The sequence below is a fragment of the Panthera tigris genome, chromosome B3 (genome assembly GCF_018350195.1).
Source record: "Panthera tigris isolate Pti1 chromosome B3, P.tigris_Pti1_mat1.1, whole genome shotgun sequence".
NCBI classification, from domain to species: Eukaryota; Metazoa; Chordata; class Mammalia; order Carnivora; family Felidae; genus Panthera; species Panthera tigris.
Window position 1 is genome coordinate 121,261,558 of NC_056665.1, and position 17,770 is coordinate 121,279,327.

Here is a 17,770-nt window from a genome sequence, read left to right on the forward strand (position 1 = left end):
GATTCCACATATAAGTGAAATCATATAGTATTTGTCTTTCCCTGTCTGACTTCTTTTCTTCAGCATAATGCCTCAAGTTTCAACCACATTGTTGCAAATGACAGGGTTTCCTCATTTTTACATCTAAATAATATTCTATTGTGTGTGTGTATGTGTGTGTATTCCATTGTGTGTATATACATATACACATATATGTGTATATATATACAAATTTGTGTATATATATGTATATACATATATATATGTATATATATTTTCTTTATCCATTCATCTGTCAATGGACACACACTTAGGTTGTTTTCACGTTTTGGCTACTGTAAATAATGATGCTATGAACATGGGGGTGCAGATATCTTTTCAAGTGTTTTCATTTCCTTTGGATATATTCCCAGAAGTGAAATTGCTGGATCATATGGTAGTTCTATTTTTAATTTTTGAGGATCCTTCATACTGTTTCCCATAGCAGCTGTACTAGTTTACAATCCCACCAACAATGCACAAGGATTCCCTTTTCTGTTGGAAGTTTTTTGATTACTGATTCAATCACTTTACTTGTTATTGGCCAATTCATATTTTCTACTTGAGTCAGTTTTGCTAGATTGCGTGTCTAGGAATTTATCCATTTCATCTAAACTACCTAGTTTGTTGGCATATATTTGTTCACAATATTCTCTTATAATCCTTTATCTCTGTAGGGTCAGTAGTAATGTTCCCACAACTTTTTTTTTTTAATTTTAGTAATTTGGGTCTTTTCTTTCTGTTCAGGCTAGCTAAAGGTTTGTCAACTTTGTTGATCATTTTCTAGCACTATTTTTTGGTTTTGTTGATTCTCTGTTGTTTTGCTACTGTCTATTTCATTTATCTCGACTCCAACCTTTATTGTTCCCTTCTTTCTACTTTCTTTGAGTTCATTTACTCTTCTATTTCTAGTCTCTTAAGTTGGAAGTATAAGTTATTGGTTAGAGATCTTTGTTCTTTTTTAATGGAGGCACTTACAGGTATAAATTTCCCTTTGAGCATTGCTTTCACCACATCTTGTAAGATGTAGTAGTTGTATTTTCATTTTTATTCATCTCCAATCATTTTTTAAATTTCCTTTGAGATTTCTTATTTGACCCATTGTTTATTTAAGGGTGTATTGTTTAATTTCCATGTTTTTGAGTTTTCCAGATTTCTTTGTTATTGATTTGTGTAATTTTATTCCACTGTAATCAGAGAACATATTTTGCATAATTTCATTCTTTTTAAATATTGAGACTTGTTTTGTGGCCTAACTTATGGTCTATACTGGAGAATGTTGCATGTGCACTTGAGAAGTATGTGCATTCTGCTGTTGTTGGGTGGAGTGTTCCATAGTTGTCTCTTAGGTCTAGCTTGCTTATAGCGTTGTTCAAGTCTACTGTATCCTCGCTGATCTGCATCTAGTTGCTGTAGCCATTATCAAAATTGGCATTATTGTCAAACTGTTTATTTCCCCCAATCTTGTCAGTTTTTTCTTCATATATTTTGGGGATTCTGTTGCTAGGTGCATATATGTTTACAATTTTTATATCTTCTTGAGAGAGTGACCTTTTTATATATTATTACTATATATTTATATATATAATTTTTATTTTCATTATTATATAATGTCATTTTTCATCTCTTCTAACAATTTTGTCTTAAAGTCTATTTTTTCTGATATTAGTATAGCCACTCCAGCTCTCTTTGGTTACTGTTTGCATGGAATATCTTTTTTCATCCTTTTAATTTCAACCTCTTTGTGTTTTTGAATCTAAAGTGAGTCTCTTGTGAGCATATACTTGGATATTTCTTTTTATTTTTTTAAACATTTACTTATTTTTGAGAGAGAGAGAGCGTGTGCGTGCACAAGCAGGGGAGGGGCAGAGAGAGAGAGAGAGAAAGGGAGACAAAGGATCTGAAGTGGGCTTGTGCTGACAGCAGAGAGCCTGATGCAGGACTCAAACTCATGAACCAGGAGATCAGGACCTGAGCTGAAGTCGGATGTTTAACTGATTGAGCCACCCAGGTCCCCCAGATATTTCTTTTTAATTCATTCTCCCAGTCTCTGCCTTTTGGTTGGAGAGTTTAATCCACTTACATTTGAAGTAATTACTGATAAGGTAGGACATACTTCCATTAATTTGCTATTTATTTTCTGTATGCCTTATGCTCTTTTTATTTTCTCCATTATCATTTTTGTGTTAGACATTTATTTTCATTTTAATTTCTTTGTCATTTTTATTATCATATATTTTTGAGTTATTTTCTTAGTGGTTGCTCTGAGGATTAAAATTAGCATCTTAATTTAGAATAATCTAGCTCAGATTAGTTTCAATAGTATGCAAAAAGCTTTGCCCCATATAGCTCTGTACCCACTTTTATGTTGCTATTGTCACAAATTACATCTTTATATATTATGTACCTATTGACATAGATTTCCAATTTTTGTTTTATGTAGTTGTCTTTTAAATCAAATAAGAAAGAAAGGAGCTACATAAACCAATAGCACATTAATACTGACTTTTATATTTACCTGTGCAGTTACATTTACCAGTGTTTTTTATTTCTTCATGTGAAATTGAATTACTATCTACTGTCCTTCCATTTCATCCTGAAGGATTTCCTTTAGCATTTATTAAAGGGCAAGTGTACTAATGGTGAGCTATATCAGTTTTTGTTTATCTGGAAACGTCTTATTTCTCCTTCATTCTCGAAGGATAATTTTGCTGGATAGAGAATCTATTGGTTGACAGTTCTTTTCTTTCAGCACTGTGAATGTGTGATCCCACTGCCTTCTGGCCTCCATGGTTTCCAACAGTAAATCAGCTATTAATCTTCTCAAGCCTTCCTTGTACATGATGTGCTGCTTCTCTCTTGTTTTTAAAATTCTTTTGTCTTTCAGCAGCTTAATTATAACATGCCTTGGTATGGATCTCTTTGAGTTCATCCTGTCTGTACTTCATTGAATTTCTTGGATGTGTAGATTGTTTTTCATCAGATTTGAGAAGTATGGGGCCATTATCTCTCCAAATTTTCTTTCTGTGCACCCTCCCCCCCCCCCACCCTTTTCTTCTGGCTCTCCCATCATGCACACCTTAGTATTCTTGATTGTGTACCACAGGCCTTTTAGGGTCTATTCATTTTTCTTTTTCTTTTTTATTTGAGGGAGAGAGAGAGCATGAGCAGGGGAGAGCGGGGAGAGGGAGAGAGAATCTAAAGCAGGCTCCATGCTCAGCACAGAGCCCGATGTGGGGCTTGATCCCATAAACCTGATCATGACCTGAGCCAAAATCAAGGGTCAAATGCTCAACTAACTGAGCCACCCAGGTGCCCCTATTCATTTTTCTTTATTCTACCCAGACTGGATAATCTCAGTTGACCTATCTTTAGATTTGCTGATTCTTTCTTTTATCTGCTCATATCTCCTGTTGAGCCTGTCTAGTAAATTTTTCATTTCAGTTATTGTACTTTTCAACTGCAGAATTTCTATTTGGACTTTAAAAAAATTTTTTTTCTCTTTTTTATAATTTCTATCTCTTTTTTTTGTGACACATCATTCTCATGGCTTCCTTTACTCTTTGAGCATATTTTAATTGGTCAGCTTAAAATGTTTTGAGGGAAGTTCCATGTCTGGGCTTCCTCAGCAACAATTTCTATCAACCATTTCTTTTCTTGTATGTGGGCCATACCTTTTTGTTTCTTTTTTTTTTTAATTTTTTAAATGTTTATTTATTTTTGAGAGACAGAACATGAGTGGGGGAGGGGTAGAGAGAGAGGGAGACACAGAATCTGAAGCAGGTTCGAGGCTCTGAGTTATCCACACAAAGCCCAACACAGGGCTCCAACCCACAAAACTGTGGGTTCAGATCATGACCTGAGCTTTGGCTCTGGTGCTTAACCAACTGAACCACCCAGGTGCCCCATACATTTTTGTTTCTTTTCATGCCTCATAATTTTTTTGTTGAAAACTAGACATTTTGAATATTATAATGTGGCACATCTGGGAATTAGAGGCTTTCTCTCTCCAGGGTTGTGTTGTTGCTGGTTGATGTAGAAGTTGTTTGCCTAATGTCTTTTCTGAACTAATTTTGCAAAATCTATATTTTTTGTTTTCCGTGGCCACTGAAGTCTCTATTCCAGTAGCTTTGTGGTAAGCTAGTGATTTGATGGAGGTTTATTTAAACATCTGGAATAACAACAACAACAAGAAAAAACATCTCCCAGTCTTTGGAGATGGACTCTATGTTTGTGTTGGGGCAATCCTTCAAAACTCAGCCAGGCAGTTTACAACTCTGTTTTGCCTTTTATTTTCTGCTTGCACAGAGACACAAGGGCAGCCAACGGTGAGAGTTCAGTGCATACTATACAGTAATAATGAATAAACTACAACTTCATGTTAAAACATGGAGATATGTTAAGAGAAGCCCAGTGTAAAGTATATAGAGACTCTGATTCCATTAATGTTCACTTAAAAAACAGACCAAACCAGGGCACCTGAGTGGCTCAGTTGGCTAAGCTTTGGACCCTTGATTTGGGCTCAGGTCATGATCTCACGGTTTTGTGGGTTGGAGCCCTGTGTCGGGGCTTTGCACTGACAGCTGACAGCACTTCCAGCCCGTTTTGGGATCCTCCTTTGCTCTCTGCCCCTCCCCCGCTTGCACTCTGTTTCTCTCAAAATAAATAAACTTAAAAAAAAAGACAGACTAAACCAAACTATATGGATTGGAGATGGCAAAAGTGAAAGAAAAAGAAAACAGGATTGCCATTAAGGTCAGGATAGGGTTGGTTATCTCTGGATGGAGGTCTGATGGAGGCAGAAGGAGCGTGATTGGGAAGCAACACAGAGAAATGTCTTGTGATAATGTCGTATTTCTTGATTTGGGTAGTGGTTACACAATTTTGCTTTACGATTAATCATTATAGTGCTCATTTGTATATTATATATATACGTTTTTGTATGTGTATTATATTTCATGAAGTTAATAAAGGCTATAAAACAACAAAAAAAAGGGCTCGTATACTGAAACAGATGCCAACTCCCAGTGGAATGGATATAACAGAGTTGATTTCAAGAACCTCGAAATGAAGAGGGGATCCTCTCTCTGTAGCCCAGAAAAAATAGGAAAGCCATATTTCCATCCTGCGAGGATCCACCTGGATGGTCTTTAGCCTTAATATCAATATGAAGACTCAAGTATTCTTATTGACCTAATCTTGCAGGGCCTCAGCCAGACTCAAGACAGAATTGAGGTGAATCTGCACAGGCTTCCAACACTCAGATCTGACTGGTCATGCTCAAGCTTATTTCAATTCTAGAGACCCCTCCCTCTCAAATGCCTCCAGAGTTCCAGCACAACAGAGGTGCTTCCTTTGTGACATCATCAACATCTGCCTCTGACCGGGCCACCAGAAGTTTCTAATATTAGTAATTGGTAGTGGCTGTTGGTGGTGGATGAAAGTGACCTCCCACCCGTCATGAATTTCCCGTCATGAATTTCCCCTCTTCCGGGAGAGAAGTACTAGTAAAAGAGGCTGCTACTAGCTAAGAGCATCTACCTGGTGGGGCGTTGGTGAGTGGGGCTCCAGCCCGAGGCTGAGGGGAGGGGAGGGCAGGGAGGCCAGGCTGTGCCAGCACAGGGGAGGCCTAGATTCTCTGCTATGGAGGGCCAAATTGTTGTTGGGACCTGGCTTCTCTATTCTGGCCCCACCAACCTGGGGAATGCCAGCTTCCAATGAGGGGTTTTTGCTATGTTTCTGGACTGCAGTCTGAGACCTTATTCTATCTTGAAATCTACAACCTTATGTCTGGATAGATGGAAGACACTGGGAAAATAGTTTTCCCCAGTGCTCCTCTGCCTTCTGCACAGGAAAGCAAATTCCTTTCTCTTCAGAAAAGCAGATTAGAGTGTGTGACAGAAACCCAAGTTCCAAAAATGGACTCACATTCTCGGAGAGCTTTGATTTGGTCCTTGGGGACAGGGGATACCCTAGAGTATCTTGATTGTCACTTACAGTGTGAATAGTGATGTGGTTCTGCCTTAAAATGAGTTTACATTCTGGGTCCTATAGCAAAATCTGTGGAGTCTCGTGCCCATCACCTCTGGACCCGCTGCCCCCCTCCCCTGCTTACTCCCTCATAGTCTTATCTAGCACCCAGCAGTCTTAAACTCACACCAGGCCTGGGGTGATGGGGACTCTAGTGTAGCTTTCCTGCCTTGAAGCCTAAAACCAGTAGAGTCAAACTTATGAAAAACAGGCAGTGAGCACACCTAGATGACTCTTTCCTGGGTCTCCCACCTTTTTCCTGTCATTTCGAGTTTTCCTGAACATCTCATCTGGGCAGTGCAGAAAGGCCATGAACAGTTGTGTAGGTTGTGTAGTTGCGTTTGTTTTTAGCAATTACATTCAATTCTGCCATTGAAATCCTTGTGCATGTAGGCCTTTATCAGGGGAATGTTTCTGATGCAATGATCTCTAGACAACAGTGGGGAGGTCCCAGAGTCACCATGAGTCCATAACACTCTGGTGAGGGCTATGTGCTTGCACCCCTTCATGAGAATGGTGAAGGACCTCAGGAAATGTCACTGATTAATAATCCAAATCAGTAAGACCTTGCTAAGCTCGGGGATATAAGATAAGATAGCACAGACTTCACCCCCATTGCCATTAAGAAGTATTTATTGAGTCAGGGCACTGTGCTAGATACTAGGAATAAAAAGAAAAAAAAGATATAATCTGACCTATAATCTAGTGGGAGAGAATGTAAGTATCAAAAATCAAAATTCCTGCTTTCTGACTCTTAAAGAAAATTATCATTTTAGATGGCTGAATTTTCTGGATGCTGAAGGTTCCAACCATTAAGCATATATTTTATTTTATGTTAATCATTTTTTATTAGAAATACTTTCTAGGGGCACCTGGGTGGCTCAGTTGATTAAGCATCTGACTTCGGCTCAGATTGTGATCTCATGGTTCATGAGTTTGAGCCCACATCAGGCTCTTTGCTGTCGGTGTGGGGCCCACTTAAGATCCTCTGTCCCCCTCTCTTTGCCCCTCCCCTGCTTTCTCTCTCAAAAATACATAAACATTAAAAATAAAAAGAAATACTTTCTAAATAGACCATTGCTTCCATTTTAAAATAAAATATTTGCTCAGAATTAATCTTCCCTAATGATTCAGCACATTTCCAACACTACCCTATAATACAAGGATGTCCTCAAGCCTCTTGGAGCAACCCTGAACTAAATGACTTTGTTTCACAGTTGTTCTATGTCCTCTTACTCTTGCTTTCACTGTGCTTGCTTTTTTATGAGTCCTTTCTTCTTCCTGCCCCTCCGCTGTGGGCTTGAAAATCAGGAGACTAGGTTTATCAGTTAAGCTATTGGTTCAGCTGTTGTCACAGAGACAACAGTCTCTGTGGTCAGCAGTCCAGGGCTCTTCTCTTCCGGGTCATCATGAAACAGGTTCTTAGTGTCTGATTGACTGACCAACCCTAGGATGTTGCTCTTGTCAGCTTCATCAAAGCTGCCCCCCCACCACCTCCATCCCCACGCCCATGGCCCAGTCTACGCAAGGGGAAAGAGGAAGCTGGGAGCAGGCAGCCTCCTTTTAAGAATGTCCAGAAGTGAAACAAAGCACATTCACTCATATCCCATTGGCTAGAACTTAGTCCCATTGCTGCTCCTGGCTGCAAGGGAGGCTGGGATATGTAGTCTCTGGCAGGGGAGCCATGAATTTAAGTTTTAATCTTGAAAGCTCTAGTGCTAAAAGGAAATGGGAAGGAGAGATTATAAGGGGGCCCTTGGCAGTCTCTGCTACACTGGGTCTGTTAAAATTGTGTGTAGAGTAAATGTAGGTGGGCTCTCACTGAAGATACAAGGTGCTCTTCTGCACAGAGAGCACCCAATGTTGACAGTTTGATGGTTCCAACCCCAACTGTTTGGGTTGCTCGGAGGCCCTTGGTTTCTTTGCTGTTGTTCTGGATTATGTCCCCAGACAAGATCCTGGAGGTTAACAAAGCAATCATAAAGACAATAGCATAACAGTTATTGTCTTTCAGGGAGCACCTACCTCAATCCACATGAGAGCATGAAAAATGTTCTCAGCATCCACGGTTTGGAAACACCTCTCCTTCAAACGCCTCCCAAATCCACAAAGTCTCAGCTATTCATTCTTATCCACCTTTACTGAGTACCTTCTACTGGCTTGACACTCATCTAGGAGGTTGGTGTTCAATTGGTTAGGACATTGGGGTCATCTCTTTGATTGTGTCACACACAGGCCATGTGGCATTTTCCTGGGTCCTCCTTCCTCCTCTTTGCGGGTATATCCGTGATGCCTTCCAGGTCTTGGGTCTTATCAGTCTTATCCCTTGCTTCTGCTCAAAAACTTTCCATAGCTCCCTTTGGCCTAAGTAAAGTCCAAACTTCTGTGCCTTGTCTTGGAGGTCTTTGAAGACCTGCTTCCAGCCTTCCATTCTGGCCTCAGCTCCCACCAGAGGGCATGTCCAGGGTCAAGCTCATCTAGGGAGGCTGGTTGCACTGATTCTGTGTGGGTAGCACCTTGGTGAAGGGGTTGGAGAGCTGAAACAGCTCTTGGTCTGGGCTAGAATACCCACAACTCCGTTTCCTCACAGGACACTTGGTCCAGGATGCCTGGGAATTTCAGTGTAGGCTCTTCCCTTCTTTTCATCTGGGTCTTTCTGACACTGACTCAGGTCTTCTGTATGTGAAAAACTGAGTTAAGCACCTTCCAGGCACTTTATACTCCTAGCCACTCTATGGGAGTAGGTACTATTATGGGGCTCCTTTGATTTGTGTCCGGGCACCTCTCTGACAGATGGGGAAGTTAATCTCAGCGTGGTTAAGTGACTTACACAAGGTCACAGAGAGAGTAAGAGACAAAGCTCAGCTCTGAACTAAGGTTCAACTGGGTCTGAAAACCATGTTTTTTCCCACTTAACACAGGACCTTTCTAAAGGAACAGCTATTAGCCTCATTACACAAGATGCTTAGTCCTTCCACCCTGGGGTCAAGACACTAGTTCTGTGATGAGGAAGCAGAGAAAAGAGAGGGCAGGCTTTTCTCTCTGCACCAGCACCATAACAATGGCAACAACTACTACTCTTCACTGAGCACCTGTTTTGTACACAATATCTCATGTCGTCCGCACAACCAGCCTTTAAGGTTATTATTATTTCTCTCATTTTATATGTGTAGACAGTGATGCTCAGAGAGGTTAAGCCCCATATTTAGATTCAAATCCAGGAAGCTAGGCCTCTTCAACACTGCTCTTGGATTTACTGGGGTTATCTTTGTTCCCACCAGCCCTTATCCTAGGAGCGGTACCAGAAGTGTTAGGGCCAGAGAGGCCTTAGACTCCCGCTAGCCCAGCCCTCTCAGGATTACAGATGAGAGGGGAAAACAAAGTCAGAGGGACTGAGTGAGCTACCCAAGGTCGCACAGCACACTAACCGCTGAGCCTGGGCCTGGACCCTAGCCCCTGATGCCCTGTTGACACTGCACAGTAGACGTCCCAAAGCCTTCCTGTCCCATAAATGAAAAACGGATGAATGAGTGAGTGAAGAAATGGATAGATGTTGAGAGAATCTGTCTAGTGGCTCACTTTGGATTTTCACAGGGTGGCTGGGTAAGAAGAAGCAAGTTGTGAGGTGGGGAGTAGGTGCGTGGCTGGGAAGGACATAACCAAGGTGCACCAGTCTGGGAGGGGGCCATTGTGCAGCGTGTTAGGGGTAACCAGTCCATGGAAGCACAGCTACCCTCCCTCCAGCATCCCTCCAGCCTTGTACTCAACTGCTTCCTCTATGGCCTTCTCCGCCTGTTGCCAACAAGTCCTACCAAGCAATATCTTAGTGTCATAAAACTGGGGAGAGTCCCTTTCAGAGACTGTTCCGCAGCCCCCCTCACCCATTAGCTATTGCACTGAAAGCACCCATAACGGCTAATGTCTATTAAGTTAATGTGCCTGAGCCCCTGCCTGGGCAAGTGAGGGCCGCGTTCACTGTTACCCCTCACTCTGTATACCGATCTTTAGGGATTCAAACACTGGTATCTGCCTCCAGGCCCCCTAAGCAGTTGTCTCCAGCAGAGTAGCCAGGACTTGAATGAAACTGGAGACATGCAGGACTGTGGCTCGAACACACTGGAAATGACCCAGCCCATTCCTTTTGGGTCTCCTAGGCAGGGCTGTGGCCAATTTGTAGACCTCTCCTTTGCTGGGGAAGGAGGCAGAACTGGGTACCAGGCACTGGGCGCCAGGAGCTGGTCCCTGGGCGGGGCAGAACCCTGCTACCTTTGTGTGGCTGTGCATCTTTTCTGGCTTTGGCTGGCATCCGTGGGGAGGGGAACAAGCCTCGGAGGAGAGCCTGGAGTGGCGGTGAGGCTGTAGGGTGGGCCGAGAGCAGCGAGACGGCTGCCGGCTGCCGAGGCCCAGGGCAACAGAGGGTGCTGGAGCCATTGCAGCAAGGGACCAGCAGCCTTGTGCGTTTGCAATGGTAATTTGCAGATGGTTCCTGGTAGCTACAGGGTCTCTGAGGCGGAGCCTGGAGCTTCGTATAAGATAATCCAGCCTAGGTTCCCCCGTGGGTCAGAGCAGTCTTGGGGCGGAGCCAAGGTTGGCTCCTGCCGGGGAGGAGCCGGGATGCCGCTCCCGCGGTGATGCAGAGGGGAATTTGCTGACAGTCCCTTGCCAGGTGGGGCTGGCTTCACCAGGCCCGCGACGAGGACCGGCTGGCTGTCTCCTCCCAGGTAAGGAGCGTGTTGCCTGTCACCGTGTCCCGGCGGCCGGTGCACCCTGCCTGGGGCTGGGTCGTGACGCCCAGGGCGCAGATGCGGTGAGCACGCGGGTGGTACGAGCCAGGAGTGCTCCGGCCGGGAGAAGGGGCGCAGAATCCGGGTCCTGGACAGGGGAGGGGGTGGGGAGGGACTGCTTGCCCTCAGCTTTCCGGGACCTCGGACTGGGAGGGGTGGGGGTGGGGGAGACTGCGCCACACACCCTTGCCGTGCAGGCTGTCTGCCGGCCTGGACCCAGGGAAAGGTGGAATGAGCCGCGTATCCGGGAGGGCCGTGGCTTGGTCGACCATCTTCACTGGGTTGGGGGGAGGGTGGGGCAGGAGGCACCCTCCCTACCCCGCCCCCGCCGCCGCCGCCGCCGCCGCCGCCGCCGCCGCCACCTGCATTACAGCCAGGTGGGGTTGCCTCTCTGGATCACCCCCACCCAGGGATTCCCCGGGGCTGTGCCGCCCACTGGCTGGTCTGGAAGCGGTGTGCGCTTCCCCCGCAGTCTACTTCACCGTTATGAGTTATGACAGCGTCACTGCTGCGCGGCCTGGTGGAGGTCTCATTCAGTGCTGGTGGGCTGGGCTCCTGGGCCCGGGGATAGAGGGTGCCACCTTATATTCTTCCAAGGAAAGGTTCTTGCCTCCATCCTTATCTTGGCCTGGAGAGAGGAGCTTCGGATTTGGACGATGGACCTGGGGAAACTGAGGCCTGGGGTGCTGTGGCTTCACCAAGGTCACTTAGCAGGTCCTACAGCTGGCCTCCCAGGCACTGCCTTGATCTGATGTCCTCTGGAGGGGCAGGGGCCAGTCTTGCTCTCTAGATCTCTGGTCCAATTTGGGGAGCACCGCCCCACCCCAGCGCCCCCCTTGCCCCATCCCTGAGAATGGAGGAGGTTGCAACTTCTGTATGGGGCTTGGGGTGTTCTGGGTGTGAACAGCGCAGGGATAAGAATTGTCCGGGGACGGGAGAAAATTACTCCCAAAAAAAACGTTCATCTGAGCAGACCGAACTGTTGGTCTCTACTATCCTCGTGGGTTCAGGGAGAGGAGAGTTGGCTTCTGGGAGAGGAAGGCCCAAGGGGGCAACCCGGTTCCGGCTTTAGTCTCTGTACCAGCCTTGATGAAAACCTGCACGTTCCCAGGCCGCGGTGGGAAGGACAGGGGATGAAGAGATGGACTTTTTCTCCTTTGATGGCCTGTGTCTCACTGGAGAAGAGGCCGGGGAACCATGTTGGTAAGATGGCCTTCTCCCTACACCGCCCTCTGTGGTGTAGCATCCCACCCTTGGCCTCTCCCCAGCTCCTGTCCCCGGGAGAAATGGATGGGCTGCTGTTGGATCTGTGGCTCTTGGAGGTGAGCTTTTCCCGAATTCACCTTGTCTTCCTTCCGCCTGAGGCAGATGACTTTCTCTGGGGGAAGACTGAGGTAGGGGGAGAGCTGTGTTTTATTTCAGAGCTGGAGCCAGCCAGCGCCATGGTGCAGGTGAGGAAACCGAGGCACAGAGGGTGCAGCGAGTTGCTCCAGGTCTCTCACCTACACACAGGTCTCTTACTCCCTGGCCCACCCCAGGGCTGTGGATGAGGCCCCTTGCTCTCTCCTCTGGTCCCCCAGCCCCCAGCCCTGGTAGGGTGAGGCTGTGAGTACCTCCTAAGGGGTGAAGGGGGGTGTCAGGGAGAGGGGACAGCTTCAGCACTTTCTCCTTTACGAGATGTTTTCAAGTTACTTGGAAAAGAAGCAGCTAGAAGAGCCAAAGTCACTTGGTTGCCTTCCCATCGTGCCCCCACAGGAAAGACACCATTTCTCTGGGCCTCTGGAGCCAAGTGCAGCTATCCCGCCTGCCCTGGTACCAGCAGCCGTGGTCGCCCCCGGGAGATGACCCATGGGGCCAGTGCCTTCAGTTACTTCTCATCACAGGAAGGGAGTTTGTGCCCAACCCAGCCTTATTCTGAGTGAAAGGGAGTTACCTTGTGCCTAGCTCATGAGTTGCTGCTCTTCGGATACACTATCTGAGCACAGGACCCCTGAAGCTGGCCCCTGGTGATTCTGCCTTGGGCTACCTGATGATGAATCACCAGCAATCCCTGGGGCGACCTGTGGGAAGCGATGATGTTCCCAGTAAACCGAATCAGAACTAGCTGTCCATGGGGTGATGGTACAATACCAGAGAGAGAAGAGGACCCGCCATGCATCTGGATGCTCCGAGGGTCCTTTCCAGCCCTTTACCAGGAGAAAGGCCACTGCTCCATAGTCCTGGGAAGCTGGTGGTTTGTCCTTCCTGGTTATCAGGGGCAGGCTGCAGAGAGGTTCCTGGCTCGCGGCAGAAGAACCACCAGCAGAGGAGCATGGCACCTGGTTCTGGACCAGAGTCCCTGTTGGCTGGCGCTCTGCCCTTGGTTTTCCTGACAACTGGGCATGAAAACACCTTCCCCAGTTGGGTGGGAGGGCTCTGGAAACATGTCAAGCATTTATTACAGATGGGCGGTGTTATTCCTGGAGTCTGTGGTGTAGATTGGAGCTATCTGTTTCCAGCCCCTGTGGGGAAAACGTGGCTGTTTCCTCTGTGGAGGGCGCCCTCTCCCCCGTGGCCAGTCGAAGCCACCCTTCTAAGGCCTGGAAGGCAGGCCATCCCTCCCCAACGTACCTCAAGTTGTGTTTTGGCCCTTGAAGGCTCCATTCCCCTTCCTCGACTGCCTGTGCTATTTAACAGGATTCCCACGCACTAAAATGCTGGTGACTGGTGGCACAGTGGACCTTGCTGCCGGCCGGTATCTTCCCCACTGACTCTCACATCCCAGAGACTCTCAGCTCTGCTTCCTCCTGGGAAGCAGCTGGTGGAAGAACTGTGGAGATAATAGGCATAAGAGCTCTTTGCACACAGCGTCCAGGGTGCGAGAGTCCACGGGGGCCTTCAGGGCCTTGGGCAGGCTCGCTCTGGGACCCGCCGTAATGAAAGCACTCTGAGGAAGTGAGATCAGCAGCTTTTAGTGCACTGTGTTGCCTGTGGCAGGGGCCCGTGTCCTCTCCTCCCCTCTCTCCTGGGAGAGACTGGTTTTCCTGGCTTACTCACATGCCAGCACGGGTGGTGTGGACCGGACTCCTTGTTCTTGCCATGAGTTGGCGGGTGGAACTGGTGCAAAATAGGGTCCCAGGGGGAGCTGAGATGAGAACCCGGACAGCTCATGAGGTACCGTGCGTGTCCTTGTTCTAGATCTGTCTAGACGGCCATGGGCAAACCAAGGGTGGCCCTTCAGAAGAGCACCCGTTGGCCAGAGCTCTGTGTCCCGTGTTTCTAGGGAACGGAATGCAACCGAGCCTCCGTGTTCCTTCCCAGCACCCTGTGGCTGGTACTGAAGCATGCAGAGGCAGGGTTGGGCGGGGGTGGAGGGGATGCCCACTTTCACCTCCTGCCTGCTCCTGGTGATTCGTCATGTTCCGAAAGGGAACTGAAGCCTGGACCCGCTTGCAAAACCAGGATCCAAGTGTCCTGGGCTCCCACTGTCTGCTTTTCCCACCCTTTCACTCTGCTGTCTTGCATGAACACCCTCAAGACGGGGTCAGAAGAGCTGGGCTGGGGTTGGCTGAGGTAGGGCATGGCCCTGTGCCTGCAGACCCCTGTTCATGCCAAGCCAGGGCTCTGGCATCCAGAGGACCAGGGGCAGAGGGGCCAGGCCAGCCTCCAGTGGGAAGCCAGACGAGTGCTGCCTTCACCGAATGGCCTCGGCAAGGAAGGCGGCCCTGGAGACAGGAGGCCGCTCTGCACTCTGGCTGAGTCTCCTTAGATTGTGCCCGCCAGAGGGATGCTGGCCTCAGGCCATGAGATCCTGTCAAAAGAGAAAGGCGTCCTGAGGTCTTTGGAGATACAGATGAGCAAGATGGCTGGTTGGCAGGGGTATGGCTGTTGGTTGCTTTTTGATGTGGAGGTCTCATCACCTCAGGCGTCTGAGTGGCGATGATTTGACAATAGGCTGGAAATGCTTCAGAGGTCAGCTGAGCCCCATGGGGAAACCGGCTGCTTTGTCGGGGGGGTGGGGCACGGGAGCATGAGAACAAGGCACACAGAGACATCTTGTCCAGGGGGCACTTGGGAGCTGAGTTTCCACCTGCTTCATTATCTGCTCGCTTCACCTCTGTGTTCACAGCGAAGTGAAATAGTCCCTACTGCAAAGGGCCAGCTGGAGGATGAATGGCCATAAGGAGAAAGGTGCACGTGCCTGCACGTGCCTAGTGACCAGGAGCCCCCTTCTTCCCGTGTGCTCCCCCTTTACTTGCTCAGTGGTGGGTTGCCCAGGGACTCTGGGCTGTCTGGCCACGCTTTGGTGACAGTGCTGATCAACAGTGTTGACTGCCTCTGGCACTGTTTGAACCGAGATGTCCCCTCCAAAAGAGCTGGCAGATGGGGAGGTCTTCTCAGAAGCAGAGGGTGTGTGTGGGGTGTGGAGGGCAGGCGTGGGGGAATGTCTGTCCTTCGGTACCGCAGACAAGCTGTTGTTGGGCCCAGGATCCCTTCTGAGCTGGGACCTCGTGTGCGCAGGCCTGCAAACTAGGCCAGGCTTTGCGGAGAGCTTCTCAGGCAACGGAGCAACAGCCTGAACCACGTCCCCGCTCTGAGGTCCTGGTGCCACTCAGTGACCTCACATTCCTCATTACTCCTTTTAATCCTCTGCACGCCCCGGGGGAGGGGCAGAGCAGGTGTGAGGAGCCCACTTGATAGATGAGAACACTGAGGCTCAGAGAGGTTTTAATGGCCACAACTGCACACACCCACACGTAGGCACAAAAGCGCCGAACCCAAAGTGGCTCCAGGCCAGTCTGACTCCAGCGGAGTGTCCCTTCTCCCCAGAGCACAGCCGGCACATCCTCCAGTCACCTGCTATTTGCTGCTGCTCATGGTTTTGCTGAAGTAGCTTAAGACAAAAGGACTTGGAAGTGAAGGTCGTGCATTTCTCCCCTTCCCCTCCACTCCGGGCAGGGTGCCCAGAGCTGGGCTCTGCTGAAGGACAGCAGGGGAAATGGAAGAACGGGAGGCCCTCTCCACCCTCCCCTCATGCCCCGGGACACACAGTGGGCTTGGTCAGAGGGGCTGAGTGAGGCAGGGAGAGCAGATTCGGTTTCCAACTTCCTGGAGGCTCTCCCCAGTCCCCTGGCCTGGGGAACCGGTATGGACCAGCCCGGATGGAGGGGACAGGAAGCCATGGCCTGGGCTCCCAGAGCTGCAGAGTGGAGGAGGCGGAGGGGCCCAAGTCCCAGTGCTGTCCTGTGGGCTGGGGAGGAAGTCCAGGTCTGGTGGCCTGATCTGTCCCCAGAGACAGAGGAGGGAGAGAGGTTGGGTGGAGCAAGCCTATTCCATGGCCTGGGTATCACAGCTATATGCCTGCTTATCAGGGGAATCATCTTTGAGCCCAGCTCTGACCTAGTCACTTTTTTTTTTTTTACGTTTATTTATTTTGAGATTGAGAGAGAGAGAGTGTGTGTGTGCTGAAGGAGCAGAGAGGGAGGGAGAAAGAGAATCACAAGCAGGCTCAGCGCGGAGTGGATGCCGGCTCGAACTCACAAACTGTGAGATCATGACCTAGGATGAAATCGAGAGTCAGACACTTGACCGATTGAACCCAAGCGCCCCTGACCTAGTCACTTCTTACTGGCTCCCAGGAGCCTGCCATTGAAGATTGAGCTTGGATTAAACCCAAATGACCTTTCTCTGCCTGCCTTCCTGCTTCCTTCCCCCTTCCCACACACTCTGCTCTGGCTCAGAGTCTCTTCCTGTGCGGGGTAGGGGATGGCTCCGATCACCTTGAAGATTACCAAATACACACACTTGGCTTTGTACCCCTCCTCCCCACTCCCGCTCACCCAGCTCAGCTAAGAACCACCCACCCTGGCAAATCAAAGCTTCCACCCACCCCCTCCTCCCAGCCCAGTCCTTGGCCTCATCCCCATCCTCATCTGGTCAGGCCCCCCCTGCCCTTCAAAGTCCAGCTCGAATGCCACTGCCTCCATGAAGCCTTCACTGGATCCCAGCCAGGGCCAGTCTCATGGCCTTTAATGCACTTGTCCCATTAGAGTCCGTCTCTTGTGCTAGACAGTGAGCTCACCCTTTCATTTGTCAAGCATTCACTGAGTGCCAGCCAGGCACACACATGCCCTCCGGTAACTCGTGGGGAGGGGGCAGGTAAGCAAGTCAACCGATAATGATGACAGCTGCAGAAATGCTGTAATAATGGCAGGACAAGGCATCAGGGGACATTTCGGCAATGGCATTTAAAGCTGAAAATGTACACACTTGATGGCCAACAGTTTTGCATCTAGGTGTATAATTACCTAGAGAAATTCACATGTATGCGTGAGGAGACAGTCCCAAGGACATCTAGGGCAGCAATGTTGGAAACACAAAAGAGGTCTCCACCTCAGTATTTTCAATAATGGAGTAGACAACTAAAACTGTGATGTTAGGCAGCAGTTAAAATATATGTAATTGGGGACTTCTTTGTCTTGTAACTTATACCACAATAAATACACACAACTATCTGTGTTAACACAAGTACATCTGAAACAATATTGCAATAAATAAGAAATTGCAGAATAATGTCGTTCATGAACATTTAATTTTAATGGAAATAACACTATTTATGATTTATGGATACAAACATGTTGCAATATTCACACTTGTGGTCTTTGGCAAGGGAAAGAAGGAACTGGTGCTGGAGGGTAGAAGGAAGGACTTTTAATTCGTCAGTAATGCTGCTTTGAACAAACAAGATCTGAAGCAAAAATGATAGAATGTTACCATTGGTTAATTCCATTGGTTTTATTCTTTTAACTTTCTGTGTTTAAAATTTTTCAAAATTAGGGATGCCTGGCTGGCTTAGCAGGAGGAAAGTGTGACTCTTGATCTCAGGGTTGTGAGTCTGAGCCCCTCCACCTTGGGTGCAGAGATTAATTTAAAAAAATAAAGTCTTTTAAAAAAATGTC

General features: G+C 47.9%; 1 protein-coding gene across 9 annotated transcripts in view; it reads left to right on the top strand.

Moving 5' to 3' along the window:
* The first annotated feature begins 5,389 nt into the window (after window positions 1-5,389).
* The window catches only part of TMEM63C (transmembrane protein 63C), a 74,107-nt gene continuing 61,726 nt past the window's right edge, over window positions 5,390-17,770 (top strand). For 5 of the 9 annotated variants that reach the window (XM_042990212.1, XM_042990210.1, XM_042990211.1 and 2 more), the window contains exon 1: window positions 5,390-5,573. The gene's annotated coding sequence lies outside the window, so the exon portion shown is untranslated. Of the gene's footprint in view, window positions 5,574-10,735; window positions 10,770-17,770 lie in introns of those variants that run through there. The other 4 variants (XR_006219010.1, XR_006219011.1, XM_042990216.1 and 1 more) reach the window with 3 other exon arrangements.